The sequence below is a fragment of the Nannospalax galili genome, unplaced genomic scaffold (genome assembly GCF_000622305.1).
Source record: "Nannospalax galili isolate Female #2095 unplaced genomic scaffold, S.galili_v1.0 scaffold379, whole genome shotgun sequence".
Classification (NCBI taxonomy): domain Eukaryota; kingdom Metazoa; phylum Chordata; class Mammalia; order Rodentia; family Spalacidae; genus Nannospalax; species Nannospalax galili.
In genome coordinates, this window is record NW_008343963.1 from 431151 (window position 1) to 444626 (window position 13476).

A 13476-nucleotide genomic window follows, 5' to 3' on the forward strand; every position below is an offset into this window, starting at 1 on the left:
TAAAACTCCAGTTCATTTACAAAAGCAAACATATTAGAATAACATTAGACCTCTTAACAGAAACACTGAAAAGCAGGAAAGCATGGAATGATGTGTCAAGACATGAAAGTAGATAACTGTTAACCAATATTGTTATCTCCAGCCAAGATTTTTTTTAATTGATGCAGAAATAAAGGCATTACAAGACAAGTACCAAAAAAGGCAATTGATGACCACCAGCCTATTAGGGCAGAGGATACTTAAAGGATAGTTAAAGGAATCTTAACCATAGAGGAGAAAGTAAGATGGTCTCAATCATAAAACACAAGAAAGGATAAATTTCATGAGAGGAAGAGTTGAACAAAGGAATTTAGAAGAAATCCATGTCTAACACAGCAGACGAGCAAAACACTATTATGAATAAGGAGGAAAGAACAGAACAATAGCTCAACCATTTAGAAAACAGCCAACAAAATGATAGGAAATAACAAATCTATGTCAACAATATCCCTAAAGTATATTACTTAACTCTCCAATGAAAAGACAGTGACTAATTAATTGCATTAAAAAACAAAATAGACCTACCTTCTGTTGACAAGAGACACATTTTTATGACATATGCATTAATAGTGTGATACAATGGAAGTCAATTTACCAAGCAAATGGAAAATAAACCAGCATAGCTATTCTGATAGTTGATAAAACAGACTTTAAACCAAAACGTGTCAGAGAAGATAAAGACTGCCACTCTAAAATAGTCCATCAAGAAAATATACTAGTTATAGATATCTATGCACTGAATGTTGGTGCTCCTAATTTCATAAAACAAACACTAGTGGACATAAACAGATGTGTTGTGATACAATAGTATTAGGTGACTTCAACATGCCATTTTTATCAATACATAGTCCATCTAGACTAAAAATTAGTAAAGAAAATTCAGAGTTAAATTATATCATAGATGAAATATTCTGTAGGTATCAACAAATACCTAAAGAATATTCCATACAACACCTGTGAATACACATTTTCTCAGCAGTCTAGGGAGTTTTCTGTAAAGTAGACCACATTTTAGATTATAAAGCAAGTCTAAAAAGTACAAAGGAACTGAATTAATTTCTTGTATCTTATAGTGGAATAGCATGAATTCAATAGCAAAATAAACCACAGACTGTGCAAATATCTGGAGACAACATTTTATTTATTTATTTATTTATTTATTTAGTTTTTTTGAAACAGGGTCTCCATGGTCTGGCACTTCCTATGTAGGCCAGGCTGGCCTTGATCTTCCGAGTGCTGGGACTATATGAAAAATATATTGAATGCCCAGTTTGATGAAATTAAAACATTCCTAAAATCAAATGAAAAGGAAAACACAACTTACCAGAACCACTGGGAGTTCTAGGAGGAAAGTTTGTATTTTTAAAAAGTAATTTATTGAGAATTTCATACAAGCATATAAGGTGCTTTGATCAAATCCATGCCCGCTCCCTCCCCTCCAACTCCTCCCATATCTCCCCATCACTTTTTTTTCTGATAACTTCATCTACTCCTTCTTCTTCTTTTGTAATGGGACTCTTTTCTACTTTAACATTCCCCCCTCTGAAGAAGTAACCCTAAAATATTTTAAGGATTAGATAAGAGCTCCCAAATACTTTCAATATTTTTGGCCTTTGGAACAGAGTATGTTGCCAAGAGGCCCAAGGAGAGTTTGACTTTTGGCCTAGAAGCTGGCTACTTTTCTTTGAAGTCCTTTTACCCTAACTGCCTAATCAATTCCTACATCCTATTCACACCATCCTCTGAAGAGGTTACCGAACTTGTGGATAGGGAATCCGGACACAGACCACTTTGGCTTCTTCCATGCTGAACAGGGATGCAGGGTGAGGCAATTGAGGTACCCCTTCAGTGGGTCTATGTAAGAGACTCTCAGATTGCATAACTCTTATCTGTAGGGGGAAAACAAAGTCCTTGACTGGTGAATAGGAGATATGAAGGAGAAGTAAAGGCAAGAGTAATAACATTCCAAGTTCTAGACAGGGAACTAGAAAAAAGTCAGAACAGGGCAAATTTCAAATGTTCATATGAGAGTCCATTGGAATTTCTTGATGACAGCTTCCAAAAGCATCCCTCAATTGGGTCCCTCCTCATTTTTCTTTTGTCTTCCAAGGCTGGATTCTAGAGTAATGGATTCAGGATTTGCTTACAGGTATTTTGATAGCTATTGGAGTGGTTAGAATCAGTGTCAGTTCCCTCTCAAAGGCTTCTAGATAGGGGGAGAAAACAAATTTAGCCATCATTTTAGAACAATAGAGGGTTGTCTCCCTTAGCTACAGGTGAGCAGTACAGTATTGCTGACCAAGATTTGAAGTCTTATATCTGAGCAGCACTTTCTGATTAGGAACAAAATCATCAATGAGAAATAATTGTCTAAATAACTTTGTATATGGACTTAAGCCTAATGTCTGGGAAGTGTAATCCCTTGAACTCTAAGAGGAAAATTTGTAGCTATGAGTACCTACATTAAAAATCGTGGTGTTCTCAAATAAATAAATAAATAACTTGATGTATCTTGAGGTTTTAGAAAAACAAAGATAGTTCAAATGACTATGCCATAGGTGGCAAGAAATGACAAAGGTTATGGCAAAATTTAATTAAATGGAGACTAAAAAAACAACACAAAAAATCAGTAAAGCAAAAAGTTGAAATCCCTTAGCCGAAGTAACCAGAAAACACCAAAATTGATGAAATTGGAGATGAAAAAGAGGATATTACAGCTGATACCAATAAAATCTAGAGGATTACAGGGACTTTTAAAAAAATCTATGTTCCAAAAAAACTGAGAAATTGAGAAGAAATATCACTTATTAGATATATGGCCAAACAAAATTAAATCAAGAAGAAACAATGACAAAAAATGAGTTTCCCAATAACAAAAATCCCAGCCCATATAGATGGACTACTGAATTCTATGAAACTTTTAAAGAGGAACTAATACCATTGGTCCTTAAACTGTTCCATAAAACAGAAAAGGAAGGTTCTGTGTCACTACTCCACATTACAGTTAATACCTGACTAAAACCGCCTGACTCTTAACTTTAGTTTTTAAAAGTGGGCCCAAATTTTGAGGACACCTGTTTCCCCAGGTACGTCTTGGAACTCTGAAACTGTGGTTCTGAGTCAGGCTTCACTGGTTCTTTTATTCAAAACCATTTCTCCAGCTTCCACTGGAGTTAAATACACCATTATTCTATCAGACAACCTGGCCTTCTCATCCCTAGTTCTAGAATATCTCATACACAATGTCAAGCAGTTTTTCTCAATCTTCCTTTTTCAATGAAGCCATTCATGCTGCATTTCAGTGCTTTGATATGCTAATTATCAAGTGTACCTACATTTATTCATTATCTTGGGGTGGAGTAGCAAATTAGGGGTCAAGGACAAGTGCCCAGAACACAAGAGCACATGGTTCAGTGAGTTTGCCAACCTTAATTACAAGTCATTAGTCCAGATTCTGTACATTTTATAAAAGTCACTCCTACAGGAAGGAACACTGGCAAATGATTCTTGAATCAGTATTAGCTAGAAAGTCAACACCACAGTAAATGAGAGACCAATCTCTATGATGAACTCAGATGCAAAAATTCTCAAACAGTTTCAAACAAAATTCAAGGACATGTTAAGAAATATATAAATCATAACCAAGTTGATTTCATTATTGGGATGGATGTTTCACATGTGTATAGGACAGAAATCATGTGATCATCTCAATAGAGTCAAAAAAAGGCTTTTGACAAAGTTCAACACCATTTCACAAAAGAAATCCTGAAGAAACTAGGAATAGAATAAAACACTTCAACATAAGAAAAGCTATATATGACAAATATATAGACAACGTTATACTAAATAGGGAAAAACTAAGGGCATTTCGCTGAATCAGGAACAAGACAAATCTTAGAAGTCAAATTATTCCTACTTTCAGACAACATGATTCTATATTGAGGAGACCTTAAAAGACTTCATGAGAAAACTTTCAGGACTGAGAAACACTTTCATCAAAGTAGCAGGACACAAAATCAGTATACGAAAATCAGTAGCTTTGTTATAAACCAATAATGAACTTGTCAAGAAAATGAATCCAGCAAAAAGGTCCCATTTACAATAGATTTTAGACTATCCTCCTGCTCTCTTCTATTCTCAACCTCTCAGTTCCACCTGAAGAACTCTAAATGGCTTCTCTATGTTCTTTTCTTTTAAATCATACAACCTCTCCAAGAACCACAAACTTCAAGTCCCCCATTATTCCACATCATCTATCCCCAACTCCCTTGGACCTAGCTTTGCCATCCACTTCCTGCAGTCTCCAGGACCATATTCTCCCACTATCCCCACTGCCTCCTCCATCTGATGTGGAGGTTGCTCTCCCTCATGTCTATGGCTTGGAGAAGAACCAGCTCCCGAAGGAGGCCTTGGAGAAAGCATCAGTCCCCAAGGGCAGGGAAGATGTGATGAGGCTGCTGAAGCTTCAGCAAGGACGGGTCCTACAGTGACTTGCAGTAGATCCTCTTCTGTGCCAACCTTCCATCACTCATCCAAGAAGGCCCTCAGTGTGGGTTGGTGGCCTTGTGGATGGCAGGCACTCTCCTGTCAACCTCCAGCAGCATTCCCTTGGACAGAGTGATGCAGGTGGCTGTTGGGAGACCTCTGTTATGCAAAAGTCGAAGCCCCTTCACACCGGACAGCTCATGCAGCTCGGGGAATGTGCTGCGGGCTCCTTTTCATAGCAAGGTGCTTTCTGGCATCTTTCCTGTCTCTCCCTTTGAAGTGGCCGCTGCAGATGCCTTGACATAAACATGGCCTTTGGCTCTATGCATACCATGCCTTCCTGTGTGTGGTTTTTACAGGTGGACAATAGTCTAGCAGAAACCCACTTCCTCATGTAAATAGAATATCGCACAAAGTAGCTAAAAGCTTTTACCACTACCCCCATGGTATATAAATATGCTAGTCTTCTCTTAATAGTCGGAGATCAGGTCAGAGACTGAGACCCGGAGAGCAGGCCAGAGACTGGAAGAGCAGGCCAGAGACTGGGTCCCAGAAAGCTGGATCAGCAGAGAGCGGGACAGCAAGGAGCAGAGATACAATAAAGCAGTAAACACAGACTAAGCCGTGCCTTGAGTCCTGTGGCCTACTACCGGCGCCCTGACCTCCCCGGAGAGCAGCACTCTCCGTTACCGACCCACGGATATCCTAGCTTTCGCCGCCTCCGTGTTTCTTCCCTGTGGAGTTCACTGGCCAGGACTCCGCCATCCTGAGGAAGGGCATAAGGGTGTAAAAGAGGCGGAATCCCGACTAGATAATACTCTAGTAGCAGAAGAAGCTCTCCGCTCCAGAGAAGTGTGTAGCTATCAGCTACAGCCAGCATCAGAGAAGTCTTTACACCTGCCGTCTCCAGAGAGGCGCAGCCGGCCAGGCCCGCCAGCCGCTAGCTAGCCAGCGGGACCAGAACCACGGCGGGAGAGAGCACGTACACCTGACCCTGGGCCACATCCAGAGTGAGTGCGCCCGGGAGCCCAGGCGCGCTCCCCACATCGCCTGCAGCCAGACTCACGCCGGGATTAGCCAGGTGTGGCGGAGACCCCAGGGTGCCCGCACACACCACGCCGGGGGTCAAGCGACACGCACCATAGGTGGCCATGGAGGTAGACTACATGGCACAAGGAGAAAAGTTCTCTGTGACTGACATGGGCTGAACTTCTCCATGATGGCATGGGTGGTCCCAACAGAGACCAAGTCCTACAGCACCTCATCACTGGACAGCCCCTGCTTGTCCCCTATGATGAGGACTTTAACCATGAGTCATGTCAGAAGAAAGGCCACAAAGCCCACTGGGCAGTGAGTGCAGGGGTCCTGCTAAGTGAACAAAGTATGCTGAGCCCTGGCTACATTGAAGACTGAGTCACCAGACCTGTTCCACCCAGTTTCTGAGACACCACACCAACCACCATCCTTCCCAGAGGAGAGCTCTCCAGGTGCTTTTTATCCCTGTCTTCCTTCTTATCCAAGCAGAGCAAGAGTTGATATTATCAGCTGGGGGATTACAATGAAATTCAGGATAGCAACCTAGTTGACAGACTTCTTGCCTGCAAGAGCCACCAATGGATGGATGTATATTGTGCCCACTGGTGGGGTACAGGCTGCTGCTCAGACCGCAGGAGTGGGGTCACTAGCTGAAGCTGACAGCTGCCTGGATTTTGTTTCTGTCATCTTTAAAGTGCCCAGCTTCTCCCCTTGTGTGACAGCTGTGGAGCCAGGCCACATCTTGAGGGCTTCCTGCTCAAAATCCTTCATGAGGTTGCCCCCCTAATGGGGTCCCAAACCTGGCCATCACACAAAGCTTAATCTCATCTGTTGCTAAAATTTATTCTGGGAGATGAAAATGATGTCAGGCCCTCTCCTCCTTTAGTCCCTATGGCAAACAGGTCTAATTTCTCCAAACTGCAGTTTAGAAACCAAAAAGTTTATTGGGTTTACTTACAGAACAATGAGTGAGGGTTTACTCACAGGAGTGTGAGTGCTCTCCTCCTGAGGCTGTACCAGAATTTTTCCATCTAGGCATGGATCATGACTTCCCAGTGGTGATACAAAATGGTGAGAGAGACTGTCTTCCTCCATTTGTGTATCCTTAGTCCCTTCCCCTGGTGCAACTAGGAATGACTGGTTGGTTGGCAGTTGTGGCTGACTCTCCTTGCCCTCTTTTTTTGTGGAGAATCAACAGTCAAGTTTTGTGATGCTCTTAGGCAAGTAGGTGCAACCAAGCTTGGGAAGAAGGCATCTGTCTACAGCCTGCCAGTCAGAGGACAGTCCTATGCACACCATCTCTTCTAAGATTAAACACTGACTGATGCCTTGATCAAGGGAGATACTTTAGAGCAATTCAGACCCCAAGTTCTGTCTCTCCCACCTGAATGTGGTTGGCTTCTCTTTGCAGATGTCCTTTAAGCCACTCTCAGTTCAATAGACATCTGCAAGAGCCTCCTACTTGGAGCCTCTTGCCCCCCGCCCTCTAAACCCTGATGCTTGTCTTGAGACTGACAGCCACATTGGCCTTTCAAGACTGTAGCTACCAACACCAGTCCTGAGCTGAAGACCATTCCCCTTGGGCCTGTGAGATGGCTCTGTAGGTAAAGGTGCTTGCCAAGCCTAATTTTCCTGAGAGAAACAACTCCTGAAATTGTTCTCATCTTCATGTGGTTGCCAAGGTGTATTCTTGAGCGCATGCACACACACACACACACACACACACACACACACACACAAACACACACACACAATAAATGAATAAAAAGGTAATAAAATTCTTTTAAAAAGAAAAAAATCGTTGAAATAGATCTAACCAAAGAGACGAAAGTCCTCTACAGTGAGAATTTCACAATATGTGGGGACCTAAAGGCCTCACCTTGCATAGGTCCCAAAGGAAGTTACTGGGGATGGGGCCTGGCTTGCTTTGAAAGTCTGAAGAATACTTCCACACTGCTGAGGAGTGCATGATCAGCATGTGACAATCCTTAAGATATACCCTGGGGGGGCGGATTTCCAGGTGCCTTTATAAGCTTTGTAACAGCTTCAATAAATGAGTCCCTGCCTGACTAGACTCCCCGTTGTGTCTGAGTGTCCCTGAGTACTGGGGTGGCATGGGCTGGCGAACGGGGTGCTTACTCATCCCCAATCATCACCTCCCCGGGGGTTGCTGGGTCGAACCCCCCGCAACAATACGCAAGAAAGAAATTGAATTGAAGACACTAAAATATAGAAAGACCCTTGGATTGACTTGAAATGTGTGAAAGTGGCTGTATTACCAAAGCAATCAGCATTTTGAATACAGTCATGAAATTTTCAACTACATTCTTCACATCACTAGAAAAAAAAAATCTAAAAATCCATACAAAAGTGCAAAAGACCCTAAAGAGCCACAGCAACTACAAATGGAAAGAAATGCTAGAAGTATTATAATAGTTGATCTAAAAATTGTACTATAGAGCTACAGTGAGAAAAACAGCCTGGTATAGACAGAAAACTAGACACATAGACCAGCAGAATGGTATAGACAACCCAGAAATAAACCCATGTAGTTATAATGATCTAATATTTGGCAAAAGTGTCTAAAAGCATGCATTAGAGAAAAGACAGCCTCTTCAAGCAAAGGTGCTGTGAAAGCTAGATATTTACATGAAGAATGAAAATACATCTGTATTTCTCACCCCCACAAAAATCAACTTGAAACAGCTCAAAGACCTTGATATAAGACCCCCAAACACTGAAACTACTAGTGGAAGGCATAAAGAAAGCAGTTGTAGAATAGGCAGGGCAAGGACTTTCTGAAAATAATTCTAATAGTTCAGGAAATGATGGCAAGAACTGACAAATGAGGTTTCATGAAATGAAAAAAAAAAACTTCTACAGAGGAAAGGAAATAGTAGAGTTAAAAGTCAGCCTATAGAATGGGAGAAAAATCTTTGTCAACTACACAGTTGACATAGGAGTCGTACCTAGAGTCTATAAAATAAATTCCAAAATTTAAAGACCTAAAAATCAAATAACCCAATGAATAAAATAGCAAAGAAATATAAGAAAAAATGTCCATCATACTAAACCATTCAGGAAACGCAAATTAAAACTATATCAATATTCCTTCTCATCCCAGATAACTATCAGCAAGATAAGAAATGACAACAGCAGTGATTAGTCTTTGTTAGCTTTGCACAAACTAGTTACCTAGGAAGGCGGGAACTCAACTGAGGAATTTCCTTGATCAGATTGGCCTGTGGGATTGTCTGTGGAGCAGTTTTTGAATATTGATTGATATAAGAGCGTCCTTGTGCGTGGTGCCACCCCTGAGTAGATTGCACCAGATCACATAAGAAAGTAACTTGCACAAGTAGGAGAGCAAACCAGTAAGCAGCTTTCATGCATGGCTTTTGCCTCTACTGCTTCTGCTTGAGTTTTTGCCCTGACTTTCCTCAGTGTTGGGTCATGATCTGGAATTTGGTCATGGTGTTTATCACAGAAACAAAGAAAACTAGAAAAGTAACAAATGCTGGTGAGAATGTGGGAAGAGGACACCCGCACACTACTAGTATGAATATAAACTGTGCGGGGTCTCTAGAAATCAGTATGGAGTTCTCTCAAAACAGAACTAAAATCCCCATATGATCCACCTACACCACTCTTGGTTATGTAACCAAAAGTATCTAGGCCAGCTACCACAGGTCTTTTTACATCCATGCTTACTGATGCACTATTTACAGTAACATAGAAGCATCCTAGATTCCCACCAACACATGAATAGATAAAGAAAATGTGGTATATACATACCATGAAGTTTTAGTCTATTGTAAAGAAGAATGGAATTACATCAATTTCAGGAAAGTGGATTGGACTAGACATTATCACTTTAAGAGAGGTAAACCAGACTGAGAAAGTCAAAAGTTATTGTCTGCTTTTTATCATATTCAGAATCTAGATTTTAAAATATAGATTAAATTTAAACGTGTATATAGGATGTGAACTAGAAGGGAGATTATGAAGGAAAGGAAGAGGTCTGTAGGGAGAGAACAGGGAAGAACAAAAGAGGGTAATGGAGTGCAATTAAAACAACTGCATGTTTTCCTCTCACAACTTGAATCTAGATTTCTGAATATACTCAAACATATATGTACATATAAGACATGAAAGCAAAGGAGGACTATTTGAAAGGAAGGAGGGGACAATTAGTATGGGAAAGGAGGTATATGGAGGGTGATTGAAGGGCAAATGTGATATATGTACAATGATACATATGTATGAAAACTCAGGATGAAGTTCATTATTTTGTATGGTAGCTAAGAAAGGATGTACTCCCATTGATCAACATCTTTAAAATGACAAAAATTCTGTATATTCTTTCTAGAGAAGTTGTCTGAGTATACCATTGTTATCCATTTTTCCAATCTGCATGACAATCGAAATTGGTGGCTCTCTTATTTTAAAGCCATATGACACTCTTTTTTTCTTTTCATGAAATAAAGGCCAGTTGTTAATGTTAAACTTGGAAAGTAAAGTCATAATGGCCTTATCATATGACTCTGAAATTTTAGACTAGAACCTGGGGTTGACCTGAGTTTTCTCATAATTCTTGAGATAAAACTACTCATATGATAACCATCTTTATGTTTAAACAAAATGAGATTTCCTTAAAATCGAACTTCTGTGATTTTGAGTAGATGCTTCACCACAGTTACTGATTCTTAAGTATAAAAGATCAAAGGAATCTATTACTTTTTATAATGTTTTATTTATTACTTTTATGTGTACGAGTATATCGCCTGCATATGTGTAAGTGCACCAGTGTCATGCAATGCCTGTGAAGGTCTGAAGAGAACTTTGGATACCCTGCAACTGGGGTTACAACAATTGTTAGCAGATAAGTGGGTGCTGGGAGTCGAACTCTGCTCCTCTGCAAGAGTAGCCAGTGCGTTGCTTCTTCTTTTTTTTTTTCCCATTTGTTATTAGTAAGCTTTTGGAATCCTTTCCCAAATCACAATCATGAATCACTATTAAACCTATGCTATTTAGTAGCACTTTAGTGTTAAAAATTAACTTTTAAAAATGATTTTGCTTTCCCTTATAAGATGAGGTCTATCTGTTGTTTTCTAAGATGTGGGTCTGTCTGATGCTTCAGTTGGTCTCAAGCTCTTGACTCAAGTGATTCTTTCATCTCAGCATTCCAAGTAGCTGGTACTACAGGAGGTACCATCTTTCTTAATTTGCTTGTTGCATACTGGAGTTTTCTTTCTTCAAAAGGAAAACAGTCTCATCATGACAAATGCTTTAGTAAACTCTTCCTTTGTAGATGGCAAACAGTATGAGAGTGACTTTATAGAGGCGTCATCACCCAGGTCATCAGATTCATCCTGCACCTCAATGTCATCCTCTTCATACAGCTCAGGAGCTCCACCACACAGCTCCTATCACACTGAACTGGGAGCCCTCCTGCAGAGCCGTGGCAGGTTTCTTCTAGATCCTTCCACGGGTGGTTTCTGATTCCTCCATCCTTTTCACTTTGGAAGACACAGGGGTGCTCCCATGTGTGACAGAGTGTCAGAGAGACTTGCAGTCTATCAACTTGCCAAACTCTTGATAAAGCCTGGGGTGATGAAGAATCAGACAGCCCTGCTTGCTGGCTTCGTGAAAACAGCCTATCTCATGCACATCATCATAATCTTTTTTTTTTTTTTTTGGTTTTTTTGAGACAGGGTCTCTCTGTAGCCCCAGCTGTCCTGGAATTCAGCACAGGCTGGCCTTGGACTCACAGAGATCTGCCTGCCTCTGCCTCCCGAGTGCTGGGACTAAAGGCGTGTGCCGCCATGCCCTGCACAGATCATCTTTAGCATCCCCTTCCACTTTACCATCTTCTAAATCCTCACCACTCAAGGTGTCCAACCTAGAGCTTCTCTTCAACATATAGATCACCTTTTCTTTCAGAGAGATGGCAAAGGCTTCAAGTGCCCTGTCTACTTTCTGAATCTGATCTAGAAAGCACATGTCCTATTGAGTGTTGCGTCCCAGTCACCTTGGAATCAAACCGGAGTGCTTTATAAACTTTACTGCCCTGGGACAGCTGGGTGGGCAAGAAGCAGTGTCTTCCTAGGAGGCCTGGCTCACTAAGGTTCTTCTGAGCTAGAAATGGCAGTCTTGGGTCTTCCCCTGCCATGCTAGATAACAGCTGCCTCAACGGCAGGAACTCGCTCACATCTGTAAACTTGCACATTTCCAGTCTCACATTATTCTGGCTTTTGAACAATTGAATCTCAGGTATCACTTTCTTTGGAAGTGGCAAGAGATGGGGACTAGACCCATCTCCATTCCTTTCTTTATCCAAATGGCTCACCATATCAGCACTTGACTTCATGGTATCTTTGGCTCCTATAACTTCGTCATACTATTCCCTCAGAAGCCTAGCTCTTGGATCATCTATGTCATGGCCACCCTTAAAAGGTTATACAGTGCACCTCTACCTTCATATTGTGTAGCAGGGAATGCACTGCCCCTATCTACTCTCACCTCCCCTCTCTCTAAGGCACCAAAGCAGACAGATGTGTCATTAAACAGGCTGTGATTAGGAGGCCTCATTCCATGGATCTGCATCACTTGAGCCAAAGATGAAGCCCCTTCCCCATCACCCCTCCTGGGAATGTGTTCAAGTTTACTAGCAGGAATGAGAAGGGTGGTACTATGGTATGAGGTCTAGCCCACAGCTTGTGAAGGGAAGTCTTGCTCTGTGCATGTGTTTTTAGACTGCTCAAGAGTTTGAGTTGCTTTCATATCCTTTCTATTTATAAAGCCACCACAAGGATGGAATTGTGCAAGTGGATGGTATATTGGCAGTAGAGGTCAGTAGCAAGGTGTGATTGCCACACTACAAACGAGGGATGGTAGTTCGTGATCAAGAACATGGAAAAGATGGACTTCCATTGCCAAAAACCACTTCCAGAAAGCCAGGATTGTAGACTACATTCTGGAACTGGGTGCCTGGTGGTGCTGGCCTGTGTAGGTTGGTCTTATGTGGCTGGAGAAATATCTGTTCATCTCTGATGATGAATTTATTTTCCAGTCAAGCTGGGAACTCAGGAATGAGGAGGCCTGGAGAGCCTTACACAATGGACAGTGCTCTTAGCCTCGGAGTCATCTCTCTAGCACACCCCTTTTTGTTTACTTATTTAATTTTTCAGATAGGGTCTCCCTGTAACCCCAGCTGGCCTGGAACTCACTATGTATATCAGGGTGGTCTCAATCTTACAGAAATCCACCTGCCTCTGCCTTCTGAGTGCTGGGATTAAAGGCATGGATCACCATACCTAGCCTGGAATATGTTACTTTTGTCCTTTCTTCATTTATAAGCCATAAATGTATTAGTTTAAGTGATTGGAAGAAGCTTACAAAATCACACAGGGTGCTTTAACAATTTATGAAGTATTTCTTTGCATATTGTAACCTTTATGTTAATATTAAATGTTCATGAAATAATAGCAGAAATGACACCAGAAAACCTTACAGTTAATTAAATAATGATTGGCTTAATTTTCCATTTTAGTTCTAGTTTTATTTGCTTATCAATTGTTTTTGTGCAATGTGGCTAATTTTTACAGATGAATGACTGCTGGGCTGCACATTTGGACATGGCAGTAGTAAGTTTTGAGTTGGCAATTTAAGGATTGATACAAAATGAATAGGATTTCCTCAAGAAGAGGATTAGGATTTTGCCCGAGGAAAATTGGTATTTTCTCAGTCTGTGATCACACTAGTGAAGCTTAGAAAGTAATTCTGAATATATTTCCAAAGACCTGCAACATTATTTTCACTGTAAAGACTGTGAGAACTTTCATGGTTCCAGGTGGACTACAGAGGTGATGTTCCTGTGAATACTTTCAGGAAGGTAGTGTAGTAGCTGTGGTAAGT

General features: G+C 41.1%; 1 pseudogene; it reads left to right on the top strand.

The window, feature by feature from the left end:
* The window catches only part of LOC103739754, a 20977-nt pseudogene extending 14631 nt beyond the window's left edge, over positions 1 to 6346 (top strand).
* Positions 6347 to 13476: the final 7130 nt, after the last annotated feature.